At 41.0% G+C, this 13659-nt stretch overlaps 1 protein-coding gene across 5 annotated transcripts in view; it reads right to left on the bottom strand.

The window, feature by feature from the left end:
• Positions 1-6216: 6216 nt before the first annotated feature.
• The window catches only part of LOC123970341 (endonuclease V-like), a 76136-nt gene continuing 68693 nt past the window's right edge, over positions 6217-13659 (bottom strand). For 3 of the 5 annotated variants that reach the window (XR_006824938.1, XR_006824939.1, XR_006824937.1), the window contains 2 exons: positions 7839-7963; positions 6217-6974 (listed from right to left, as the gene is read on the bottom strand). The gene's annotated coding sequence lies outside the window, so the exon portion shown is untranslated. The remainder of the gene's footprint in view (positions 6975-7838; positions 7964-13659) is intronic. The other 2 variants (XR_006824940.1, XM_046048344.1) reach the window with 1 other exon arrangement.

Genomic DNA, 13659 nt, shown 5'->3' with positions numbered 1-13659 from the left:
CGATGGAGTGCCGCCCTGCCCAGGGTGTACCCCGCCTTTCGCCCAATGTAAGCTGGGATTGGTTCCAGCCCCCCGCGACCCTGTACGCAGGATAAGCGGTTGACGATGGATAGATGGATGGCTCACAGGTTTACCATTTCAACCATTTAACATATATTTATGTCAGTTTCCTGTTCATAGCTTTGTTTCACTGCTCCCAAGGGGCCAAAAAATCAGTTAATCAGCATCAAAAGCAACTTACAATTGCTATACATGTCAGAGGTCGCACGCCTCTGGAGCAACTAGGGGTTAAGCGTCTTGCTCAGGCACACAATGGTGGACAGGTCACAGTGGGAACCGAACACGGGTCTCTCACACCAAAGGCATGTGTCTTATCCATTGTGCCATTGCCACCCCTTAGCAGTGGCAGATCAGCAAACAATCATAAATCATTGTTGTAACAGTCATTTGTAATGGGTTTGGAACGCACCGACAGATTTTTGGAGGTTCAAAACCCTGGAATAGGTTCAATGGCGTTTTAAAAATTAAAAATCATCGGCGTCACTAGACCCTGGGGCACGTGCCCCTGTATCCATGTGCTGTGCCCCAGGGAAATGGTCAAGACCCCTTGGCGTCGTTTTCGGACGTGTAGGGCTCCGCGGTTAAAGTAATAAATAAAATACATAAAATAAAACTACTGGTTGATGTGAAAAGGCACGTTGTTAACAATATGAAACGTCGCAAAAAAACAAGTCAATGTTGAAAGAGAGTATTTACGTTGATGAGAGGACTGTCCTTCTGGGCACAAAAAGAGAAAGTTACTCAATAAGAGTGACTTTGGAGAACAGCAGTCAGGTAAACTTGTGTTCTCTCCTCTCATCATGTGTAGCTGCAGTGAATCTCTCTGTCTTGCTAAACCGGCTAAGCAGCGCAACTAGGTCTGTTTTGGTCTTGGTTGCTTGCCAGACTGTGACTGAACAATATTAGAGTAAAATACAACTATTTGTTACGTTTGATAAATGCCGAGGTGCAATGATGTTTATAAACTGCGGCACTGAAAAGAAAATGCATGTTGATATTTATAATTTACAGGGGCAATGCTGAAGTTTGTCACCAGATTAGATGCTGGATCATAAGCCAGTACAAGCACAGCTGATCCAAATCCACTAGTAGCACAGACCCAGCCCAGACATCTTTAGCAGGTCACACAGACCCAGGTGAAACACAGGCAGCCTCAGCCAGTAAAAGCATAGCCAGAGATGTACAGGCAGTCTCAGATAAGAGCAGCTCAGACCCTAATGGAGGATTGAGTTAGTATGCAGAGGTCCATTCAAATCAGCAGTGGTATTTTCTAGAAGAGGGATCCATTCAGGCTTATTACAGAGACAGACTGTTTTAAAGGAGCGGTGGAAGCACTGCAGTGTCAGGTGTGATTTTGCAGCAGTGGCAAATTGTTTACATGGTAGGAGGGCCCCATAGCAGAATATTTCTTAGGTGGTACCATAGGTTTCTGACATGAAAGCGCCAATATTAATGGGCTAAGCAAAGGAAGCTGGAGAGGCACACACTAACACATTTCAAACACTTCAATCAAAAATATATCAAAATCAACAATTAACACGAGGAATGAGTGGGTCCATGCCCCAGTAGAGCTTTTTGTCTAGCAAAGGCCCTGATGGCAACTATGGTGTGGTTAACCAAAACATTTGATTGAAGTAATTGCAAGTTTGTGACAGGACTAAAGCTCTGGTTTCCTGCATGAAAGTCAGATGCACTGTAAGCCCATCCGTCACCCCAATCTCCACACGTTCTGCTTCACTGAAGGGCGCAATTCTTCCTGAATCTGACATAAATGGGATGTAAATACTGGATGATGTCCAGAAAGGTTCAATATGCACGTAATTCCTAGAGAGGAAAAATGATATCCTCCTACCATTGCAGGTGTCAGATCAGAAGATGCTGATTTGTGACATATTATGTATTTTGTTTGTTTGAAGGACTTGTTCTGCTGCTCAAAAGAAATTTTAGTAATAAAAGAACATGAGAAGAAAAAAAGTGCCCCCTGTTCCTTTGGTATTTCAAGATATTTCCAACATATACTGTAGGTTGCCAATTTAAAAAAAACAAACACAAATTACACCATTTATTATGAGGGAAACAGAACCACGGCAGCTCCACTGAGGTACACACAGGCAAGTAGAGGACAGAGTCAGGTAGATGTACAACAAAACAGAAGGACTCCTACACATTACCAGTGCCAGCACACACACACACATATACATATAAACACACACTGTACAAGAACACACAGAGTCCCTATTGCATCAAAGACTGTTACCTTGAGGAACGCAAAAAAGGGAGGAGATGTGTTCTTTCTGTTCATCTTCTGTGTAGTTCTGTATGACGGGATTTGTGTCTTGCCCCCTTTCATCTCCATCCAGCGGAAAACCACAACGAGGCCCAGGTACACTGTAGCTTTTCCAGGAGGGAGACAGACAGACATACACTTAATATTTCACGTCTGCAGAGACTTTTAACTTATGAGGAGCTTGGGACCACATGAAACACTGTTTGATGGTTAAACCAAGCAGTGAGAAACATCCAGGATAAAAGGAACTGAAAGCACTTTGTCTCTTCTTTCTCTTGGAAGTCATTCATCTGAGGGAATTCAAGATTGTTTTGGACCACAGAAAAAGGAAAGTGTCAATCTGTATCCTGTCTGTGAGTCTGTGCAGGTAAGCATCTGTGACAGTGTGTCTGCTCACATACTCCCCAATATGTCGAAGATGCCGTTTGTTTGTGTTTTATATAAAACGAATCAAACCAAGCAACAAGTCGGTGGATCTCACCTGATGTACAACTTGAACTGACTTGGACTTGTGTTGATTGACTTGGAACTTAACTTGCCCTAAGAAATATAAAGCTAACTTTAGGGCTAAATATACGAATACTAATCCTTCTTGATATATTTTAATGGAGGTTTACTATCTTTATGAACACTCAGTAAGAATGGAAGAAATAAAAAAGTTTCAACTTTAGACATTTATGTGGAACAAAATAGAGAAATAAAAGGCAGAAAGTCTCAGTTTCATTGGCTGTTATATTGTTGTGAGAGTTTTGATTAACTAGACAGTCAATAATTAAAGATATATCAACCCCAAAATACTAAGCACTTTTTGTGATGCACGTTATCTTGCAAATCTCTCTCTGTTGTGTTGGTGTTGTGCAGTTGTAGACGGAGACATCAATATGTTCATGAACACTAACAAATGATAGCTAGCTAGCTTTTGCCTGTTTTCAGGGGGATATCCGAGGCCATTCTGGGAAAAATCACAGACTGACGCAAAAAAAAAGATGAGACAAGTTAATACACAAAGAAAGTGAATTGCAAGATTGATTTAAAAAATACCTGCTGTAATTCACCCGTCAGGAGGATTGTTTGCTTTGAGCTTTCCCCTGAGTATCCACATTGCTGTTGTGCAAATAGCTGAAGAAATTCCTCAGCATACTGGAGAGACGCCTCTGCATACTGTCTCTGTGTAACTCTGGATCTTGTCGACTCCAATCAAAAGACAACCGAACACTTCTCTTCTCTTTACAGACAGCCGTGAGCCTCACCTCTGTTTTGCTTGCCGACCTTTGTTTAGCTTTCCTGCAGATCCGGTGAGAGAAACATCTCAAGGTCAGACACGCTTTGTGGCAAATCATTTAATTTGTCCTGGTCAGGGCTTCATGAGTTCAAATGATGTCTAAAGTATGTCTTTGATTCTTGTTCCACGCTTTCAGAAACTTTATTTGACCCTCATGATGTATAGGAGACATAAAAAGGTAAGACGTCACTGCTCCCCATGTTAAAGACAATAATGGGCTATTGCTGCACTGATTTCTACAATCAATGTCAACCATGTTTTCTTTCTTGCTCTAGTCTCTTTATGCATGGGCCTTGGGGGCTTCATTGCCTCTCACAATGCATTAGTTGTTGTTTTCTTTGAAAAAGCACACATTATTATGTTAATGCCTCTTCATCTTTTCTTGTGTCTTAATGTCCAATATGCAACATGATGTAGACAACACATGTAGAAGCAGCAATAATTTAGCACCTAAATATGCTGTTTACTGAACATTTAGCATTATTTTGCATTGTTGAACATTACTACCTGGCTTATTTAATTCAGAACATCACTGATTTTATCATATTTTCCAATCCATTTTACAGCATGGTACTGAGATCAGGGCCACCGTTTTGTAAAACACAACGTTGGAAATTATCAGCCTCATTTTTCAACACTAAGTGGAACCCGGGGAAAAAGACAGCACAATTACAAAGATGGGAAAAAGATTTAAACATTTGAACAAGAGGATAAAAGAAGGTCATAGTTGATGGTGAGCCACAACAAGCCATCTTTTCTTCAGAAAGAACTAAGGGGAAAGCAGTGGCAGAGCTGTCAGAGGAAGACTGCAGGATCGCTGCCCTCTGTCAGAGTTTTAAAGCCTCCAAATAACGAAATTTCAACTGCTCAGGGCCTCTGAAACCCAGAGAGTGAAGGGGGAGATGGAATAGAAGATAGAGGGATTGCAGATGGAAAAACTGTGGAGGAAACAGAGCAGCAGAGGAAGAAGCTTTCCAATTCTTTCTTTGAGTGTCAGTTCTTGATAGAACCACCCTGAGCCATGGTTCTGCTCGAGGTTTCTGTCTCTTAAAAGGAAGTTTTTCCTTGCCTCTGTCACCTAGTGCTTGCTCTTGGTGGGAATAGTTGGGTTTCTATAAATAATATCACAGAGTACAGTCTACACCTGCTCTTTTATGAAAAGCGCTGTGAGATAACTGTTGTTGAGATTTGGTGCTATATAAATAAAATTGAATTGAAATTGAATTGTAAGACCTTGCTGGTTGAAAACATAATCTAGAATTGTTAGCCTGAAGCGAGGAATAAACAACAAACCCTGATCAGAGGACCTGAGATTCATGCTGGTGATATAGGGCTGCAGTGGCTCTTTAATGGAACCAGGTGCCTGACAATGCAAGGCTCCATACAGGATCACAAGAATCCTGAAGTGGATTTTGAATTTGATGGGAAGCCAGTGTAAAGAAATCAAAATTGGTGCTATTTCACCTTAATGCCACCTTACATAAATCAATTCTCCACTTGGGCCAACCCAGTGAAAAAGTCCTCCTCTTCACCCAGAAAGAACTGGGTGTCTCAGGCTCTGCACTGTCGCTGTTCAAATCCTACCTCAAGGATATCACTTACACGGTAATTTGGAGAGACTGTGTCTAATCCTTGTAGCTACTACGACTACTGGGGTATCTCAGGGCTCTGTTCTGGATCCCCATCTCTTTTTTCTTTACACCAAGTTAACTTTCACACACATGGCTATTCCTATCACAGCTATGCAGATACTAACACTGAAGAAACTGTTTTCTCCCGGTCTGGAACCCAGATGGCAGCACGTATCTCTGTGTGACAACTTTCAGTGGATGTCTGCACACCATCTGAAGCTCAACCTCGACAAGACAGAACTGCTCTTCCTTCCAGGAAAGGCATCTCCCATCCATGACCTTTCCATTAACATAGAACTCTGTGGTGTGCCACAGAGGACAGCAAGGAACCTCAGTGTGACACTTGATTACCAGCTGTTCTTCACTGCAATAATAATAACTGCATATTCATTCTCCACAACATACCCAGGGTTTTAATAATCAACCCAGGGTTTGAAATACAGAAGAGCTACGGTGAGCTTGGCTCCCCTGAAAGACACATGAGCTCAAGCATGTATTTATTTGAACAACAATCTCCAATATGCAAGCATTAGGTGTTGTGTTTAGAGTAGCTGTAGTAAAGGTTATCTTGTGATTTTTTCCCTAAGACCAACATTTGAGGCTGTGGGCATGTTCATTATTGTCATGGGATGCAGGCTAGGTCTGCTATGTTTAACATAGTAACACAAACCATTCCCAGTCCACTGTGCGTTGGCATTTTCAAATGCAATAAAGAAAATACATAGCAACAGTGAATAAATATTCTGTTTCTTTGTTTTCCCAGGCTAAATATTGTGTATGAAGTGAATTATATTGATTGTATATTTGTATTTTTGCATGTAGGCGTGCACATTCATTTGTACAAATGTGTGTAAAAATGTGGCACACTCAAAAGCCATGGTGCAATTTGAACACTGCAAAAAAGTCTGGTCAGAGTATTCCTAGTTTCTATTTAATAATAGTCAGCAAGCATCTTATGTGGTTTCAACAAATTGTTTTATGGAGTGTAATAACACACACAATCTGTCCATAATGCATCTACAGTATTTCCCAGTGTTCAACACTGTGTACATCCCTCTGAAGTGGGACAAGTCTACGGTCTGCACCAGCTGATCCTCTAACCCCTCCTGCTGATCAATACTACCCCATCTGACCATTTCTATTCCTGGCCACCATCCCTACAGAGTCAGCCACCTTCCCTCCCTGCCCTTCTTTTCTGTTTGCCTTGCTGGGACTGGGCGTCACGGCGGTGTCCGTTGCCAAGTCTGACTCATCTAAAGAGAGACACTCAGTGACGACACATTGTACACAATATGGCCTGTGACTGTGTGTATATACTGTGTGTTACATTGTGTTCTGTTCCCATGTGCACCCATGTGGGAACAATTCACTCTATAATTCAACATAAAGAACAATTCACACAACCCAGAGATATTAAGAGATGACCAGCAATTTGAAGCAGATCAGGGACATTTATGATTTATTTACAAGACTCCCAGTGTAGAAAAGCTGAGTGACCCAAAAATGTAATGAGAACAGTATATAAAAAGAGCCAGTCTGACCCATATCCAGTTTAAATATGGGGCGAGTTCATAAAAAGATACAGTTAATCTGACGGTGCCTTGGCCCAGACTAAAACAGCTGCACTTTTAAAAGCTCACACAAACACTTTTTTGTGGGTCTTCTGTAGTTGCTGGTCTTCAGAGTCCTTAAGATTCACTGCTTCATTTGCAACCTAAAACAAGAGAAGAGGAGACGAAGAACAAACCATTTAATGCAGTGGTTCTCAAACGACCCCTAAACTGACACAAATTACACAACGCTCCCCCATTTGATACGAGGTTGGCTTTTAGATGTTTTATAATAGACACCATGACCAGTTGTCATTATGTTACTGTATGGATGGAATTATAGTAAAACGAAATTATTTCCCTTTTGCTGGGGACACCCTGGAACCCCCTCAAGGACCCCACGTTGAGAACCTCTGCTTTAATGTAATAAATACAATACAAACCAATTTTACTGTGTCAACAGTTCTGCAAAGCTTTAAAGCTTAAGTCACTGATGGTTACTTGAAAATTAGTTATTTAGCATTCAGCAGTTGCTCTCAGCTCAAATAACTAAAAACATCAGATATATGCAAGTCCAGCCCGGGTCTGTATTTATCTCAGAGTCACTCCGGGGAATCACGCTGACTAAAAACACTCCTACTTCAGAGAAGGCCTTTATTTTTTGAAGCTTCCTACACTTTCAACAAAGAGAAGGACCCCTCCGAGGACAGTGTGTGACTTTGCTGTTTTGCAACAATCAAAGTAGCAAGTAGAAGTAGAAATAATGATGACGTATTGTAGTTCTCTGTCAATTGTGGTTTGAAATAGACAGTGGTAAAATTTGAAGAGGGAAAAATATCCCCACTTTATTATGTTTAGTTTTTGTTTGTATAGATAAATAACTTGGGTTTCCCACCAAGCTTATTTATGCAAAACAAAAAAAACAAAAAATTATGACATTTATATATCGCTTTATCTTAGATACCCAAAGTGCTTCTGAGTGATGGGGGGGAAACGCAACTCAACCACCATCAATGTGAAGGACCCACCTGGGTTATGCATGGCAGCCATTTTGCGCCAGTGCGCTCACCACAGCTTGAGGTGGAAAGAGAGGTCATCTCTCACATATAACCTGTTTGCAAGCGACAACCTGAAAGATTCTGGTGTGGTTCACCTGTGATGTGAAAGCAAACGAAACAACCACAGGGTTTTACTATAGCAGATATGTGCTTTTAGCATAATTTCAATAAGCAATAAAGCACCTAATAAATCCATTTGCTGATCATAAAATGTGTAAATAAATAAAAAAATATAAACAATGTATATCTTTATGCAAATCATTTGGAAACCACTTATGCATGTCAACATGTATGCATTTCCCCTGATTAATAGATCAAAAGCTGTTAGAAATGCTGTGCTTATACTCTGTGTGCTTTGTCATTTGGTTCATTAGAAAGAAAAAAGTCCATTAAAAAGTTTGTGACAGCGATCCCTCGGTAATAAGCCCCGAATCATTACTGCTTAAGACTCTTTGTCCTGTTTGTATGTCATTATGCACTTCATTTGCAGTCTAATAATACTAATAATGCCTCTAATCGATTATTTCTCTGTGAGCTCTTTGTGACACCAAAGAACATAAAAAAACACATGAAAAGCATTAAAGTGTTGCATAAACTTCTGTCAGTAACAGGAAATTGATTTCCCCATGTGGGTCCTGCTAATGCGCTGATGATGCAGGATGACGATCACCAAAACTGTGCAATAAACAAGTTGCCTGTCAGTCTGCATAACTTCATCTTTTCCCCTCTTGGTTCAATGTAAAAAAGTCAGCGTGAACAGGAATCGGACCAGAACTAAAATGCAACGATTTATCATTTTTTGTAGACCAAATGATGGCAGGACACCAGGGAACCCCCTGTTATCTGCGATAAGCGCAAAGGCATCTTTAATGACCAAAGTAGGACCTTGGTTTGACGTCTCATCCGAAGGGCAGAGTCTCCTACAGCACAGCGTCCCTGTCACTGCACTGGGACATTGGAAATTTATAAGGCCCAGAGGGAAGACTACCCCACCAACACCACTTCCAGAAACTTAGTTTCCACTGGAGGTCTCTCATCCTAGTAGTAACCCAGCCCACACCCGTTTGGATTCAGTCATCCAAGCAGAAACAGGGTACATGTTGGTATGGCTAATGCCAAAAATAATTATAAGCTGATATTTAAAAAAACACCACTTATATATTGTATACTTTATACAGTAAACAAAGCTACTCACATGGCTCAAAAAAATGCATTTTGCACACTATATTGTTACAATGCACCCCCTTCTCTCAAATATTATAGCCCAGTCATTATCTGAAATAGCCTAATAAAACAATAAAAGGACACAACACCCTACTGTGACAGCCCCTCTGCAGGGTTCACACTGTTGCTGATATGCTCTCTGTCTCCAGGTGCCCATGCATATAAACCAGAGTAGGAGCCAGTCTTTGGGTGAACCTCCTTATCTCACATCTTGCGTTGTGGTGTTTGGTTTCCCATGCAGCACATTTTCATCTATCCACTCCCTACACTACTGACTTTACAGATTCCTCCCACTCATTGGTTTTGGTTGTCTTTGCTTATTTTGTTGTAAATAAATTTTACTTTGATATTTAGTTTACCCATGTGTCTCTGATTTTGTTGCAGTCCAGGAGTCAGGCTGTGACACTACATAAATATTTTACCTGATTTGCCTTAAGACCATCTCCTGGCAACTCCTCTCATATCAGCAGAGGTGGTAGCAATTTCCTAAGTTAAGCAAGTTGATAAGATGCTTTTACTCCTATTCCTAAAAGGAGGACCATAAATGTGTCACCCAGAGAACTTTTTGACAGGTAGGAGTGATTTCCTACGTTGAGATGCTTAAATACGGGCCCAGATCCATTACTAGGAACGCATCCACTTCTGATGGTGTAGTAGATGTATATTAACTTAAAGGTGAGTTTACACCAAGGGGCTTCATCAACAAAGTACTGAACACACTATACTATCATGCCACAGCTATTTCTGCGCTAGAACAGCAAACACCGAAGCCTAACAGCAAGGCCCATTAGCAAACTCCGTCATTATTTCCCCAAACTGTGGAGGCCTCAGCCTGCCTCCCCAGTCCAGTTAGTCTGGGCCCTACAGCAACACAACATAAAGCAATTTGCTCTGAATAGTCACCCAGGACATTTTCAGTACATTACAGAGGCAATCAGCATCAGCAAGTTAACTGCAGGAGAGTGACACTGAGCGACAGCAGAGAGCAGTAAAGGGAAAATAGAATCAGGAATTGCGTGAGAAAGAAATTTTAAAATGAGAGAGCCAGACGGAGAATGAGATGAGAGCTGTTATCATGTTACAGAAGGCCACAGTGCCGGCCAAGGTGCTGAGGGGGCAATAAAACAACAGCATAACAGGGTTAGGGGAAAGAAGGTGGGTTAATATAGTGCAGGACATTTTAGTTATTATATATGAACACATTATGTCAAGGCTTGTGTTTGTGGAGAGGTGTTACTAGTTCTGAGATTGCATGTGTGTTTAATGACTTAAGCAGCCATATTTTTTTCTGCAAGATCATCTCTGCAGGTGAGCATCCATAAAACACACACAGCAACCTGTCTGCCTGTCCTGAGAGAACAGCACAACATGAGGTAGCAGGGCTTGTTTCTCCTCTTTTGTTTAGAGCTGATGGTTTCTTAGTAGCTTTCCATGTATTGCCAAGCAACTCAGTAGGTAGATCTGGGCACAGGACCAAAGAATAATTCCTGTTTGTTGCAATAAACAGACGGACTCCTCTGCTCCATCCACACATAATGAAAAAGAAAAGGATGGAAGGAGGATCCTGGTGGGTGAGCAATGTCCCAGTTACACAGAAGATGCCACAGTCTCTCATGTCCAGTTAGTATCCGATCCTCTTACTAAGATCAGTCATCTAGCTTTCCCCCCAAGTAGGGTGCTGGGCAGGGGTGGATGGTTGGCTTGGGCTCTCAGCCCCAACATGCCTGCTTGTTTCTTGACCCATCGACCTTCCTAGTTGTGATATCGCTACCACCAAGATCTCAGCAATTACTTTCACGAGTACAGCGTTTTCATAACCAATAGAAATAATAACCAAAACTACCAAAGTAACCCAAATTGTAATAAACCAGACTTTTCCTTTAAGGCCTTCTCTGTCACTGTCACCACAAACGACCACAAATGGCATAGACTGGATTTCTCAACAACATACAATTTAACTTCTCTCAAAGCTGATTAATAAGTAATGAGGTGAAATGCTGTTTTGTAGTGGTTTCCCCAAACACTTCCTGTTGTCACAGAATAATGACAATGCAGCAGATCTGCATCTGATCTGACAGAATGCTCTTCCTCTGCAAAAACGATCGTATAATAAGAGAAGTGGATTGTTTTAGACAGGCATGCTGTTCCAAAAACCACACCTGGGATAATGTGACTTTCATTAAGGAACATCTCATGAGCTCTGGAAACAGCACTGCTCCTCCTCCCCAATCCAGAGCAAATTCTCCTATAATGCAGGTGAAACAAAATACTGTACTTTTCCTGTGATATTGTGGTGGATGCTACAAAGGACTAAAAGTAATTTAGTGCTAGATCAGGAGTAGGATCTCTTTTGACTATAGGCCTAATCATGATAAGGAGCCCTAAAGTATTTCACTTGTTCCCAATAGCCTCTGAGCTGCTGACCGGTGCCATAAATTTCCATCTTTAGGCCAACCCCTAAAGGTTCCTTGTCTCCTGGTTTCCACTTATTAATGTATTTGGCTAAGAGATCATGCTTGCTCATTTATAACTTTTGTGTGCTGCCATATTCCTGGCTTCGTTTATTTAATCATCTATATATAAATCGTTCATGCTGCATTCAGTGCATTTATTAATGGCTGCATTAAGCCTATTTTTGGCTGCCTTTATGCATTCATTTAGTTATTCATGGTTGCATTTATTCATTCATTTGTATGCCTAGCAGTTATTAGTTAGGTGTGTAGTTAGCAGTTTGTTGTGTGTCTAGTTACTAGTTTAAAAAACCTTTCATTTATCAGTAAGGTGATTATGCGGTTTGAATGTATTAAATATATAGTCACTGTACACGAGTAAAGGACTCTGTAGCAACTTTCAGAATTTATTGGCTATGAATTTTCCCTGCATAGGGAATAGGGTATAGAGGTGAATTTAAATTCTGTTATTTGATATACTGACTATTTCTGATGCGAATGTGAATCCACTGCTTCCTCTTACCAAAATTAACTTCATTTAGTATGATCATTTTAATGCCTTTAAGCCATTTGTTGCTGCATCAGATTGACACTGAAAAGTTTAAAAAAGTCACCCATTCCGATTTCTTTTTCTGTCTTCTCATTACTTCTTAATCAGCTCTGAGAGAAGTTAAATTGTATGTTGTTGAGAAATCCAATCTATGCCATTTGTGGTCGTTTGTGGTGACAGTGACAGAGAAGGCCTTAAAGGAAAAGTCTGGTTTATTACAATTTGGGTTACTTTGGTAGTTTTATTTCTATTGGTTATGAAAACGCTGTACTCGTGAATGTAATTGGGGGCGGCTGTGGCTCAGGAGGTAGAGCGGGTTGGCCGTTAATCGGAAGGTCGGCGGTCGAAGTATCCTTGGGCAAGATACTGAACCCCGAATTGCCCCTGGCGGCTGTTCCGCCAGTGTATGAATGTGTGTGACTGTCAGTTTCTGTTTGAGCACTTAGGCTCAGTGTATGAATGTGTATGACTGGATTATGAAAGTGCGGGAAGTGCTGAAAAGTTTGGTGTGTGTGTGTCGGGGACGGGGCAGTTGACTAAAGAGGAGAGCTAAGGGAAGTAAAGGAGCGTCAGAGCAGCATGTTCAGTAAAGTTGAAACAGTGATAGTAAGGCCGTTAATCCCTTCCGCATTCACATACTGCAACGTTCCTGTACGTCGGCACTTTCTCCATCCGCAATTCAGCCATAACCTCCAAACAACCAGCCACCCAAAATACCAAAACCATCGCCATCAAACCGGTCCATAACACATTAACAGTCAGGCAGGTCTTAAGTGCTGCAAAACCTATTTTTTGAGCAGTGTGTGTTTTTTATGTTGGATGAACATTTGTTTTTGAGGAATGGAGCATCTTTTGTTATTTGATGGGCAGTTTTTTCTTTGTTGCTGAGGACAACTGAACTGAACTGCTTTGTTGAATTGAAATGAACTGAACCCTTTTGTGATATGCTTTTGTTAATACACGTTGCCTCTGTTGCATTTCATATTGAGTTGTGGTTTTTATTATTGTTCACTGGTTGTATTCAACCTGAGGGTGCATAACATTGTATATGTACCCTTTATGACATTTGGTGTCTTTACTTGCCCGTCAGATCCACAGACCCTGGAATGCTGAGTTCACTTAACAACTGCCTTTGTGAAGTTAAAAAATGGATGTCAAATAATTTCCTCCAGCTGAACTCAGACAAAACAGAAATCCTTGTCATCGTGTCTCAGCAGATGGCAAAACAAATACTGCCATCTGCTGGTTCCCTAGTAAATCACATTAAGCCTGTGGCAAAGAACCTTGGTGTTTGGTTTGATAGTAATTTAAATTTTGAGCAGCACACCACAAAGCTTGTTCAATCATGTTTTTATCAACTTAGAAATATAGCAAAAATTCGATCTATGTTAACTTTTAAGGACACCGAGACCATTTTACACGCCTTCATCTCATCACGCCTGGATTATTGCAACAGCCTTTTCACCTGTTTAACCCAAAAATCTATTGATCGACTCCAGACTGTCCAGAACTCAGCTGCCAGGCTTTTAACCAGAACAAAGAAATATGACCACATTACTCCTATTTT

This window comes from Micropterus dolomieu, linkage group LG04, assembly GCF_021292245.1.
Source record: "Micropterus dolomieu isolate WLL.071019.BEF.003 ecotype Adirondacks linkage group LG04, ASM2129224v1, whole genome shotgun sequence".
Taxonomy (NCBI): Eukaryota; Metazoa; Chordata; class Actinopteri; order Centrarchiformes; family Centrarchidae; genus Micropterus; species Micropterus dolomieu.
This window is presented reverse-complemented; position numbering and strand designations above follow the sequence as displayed.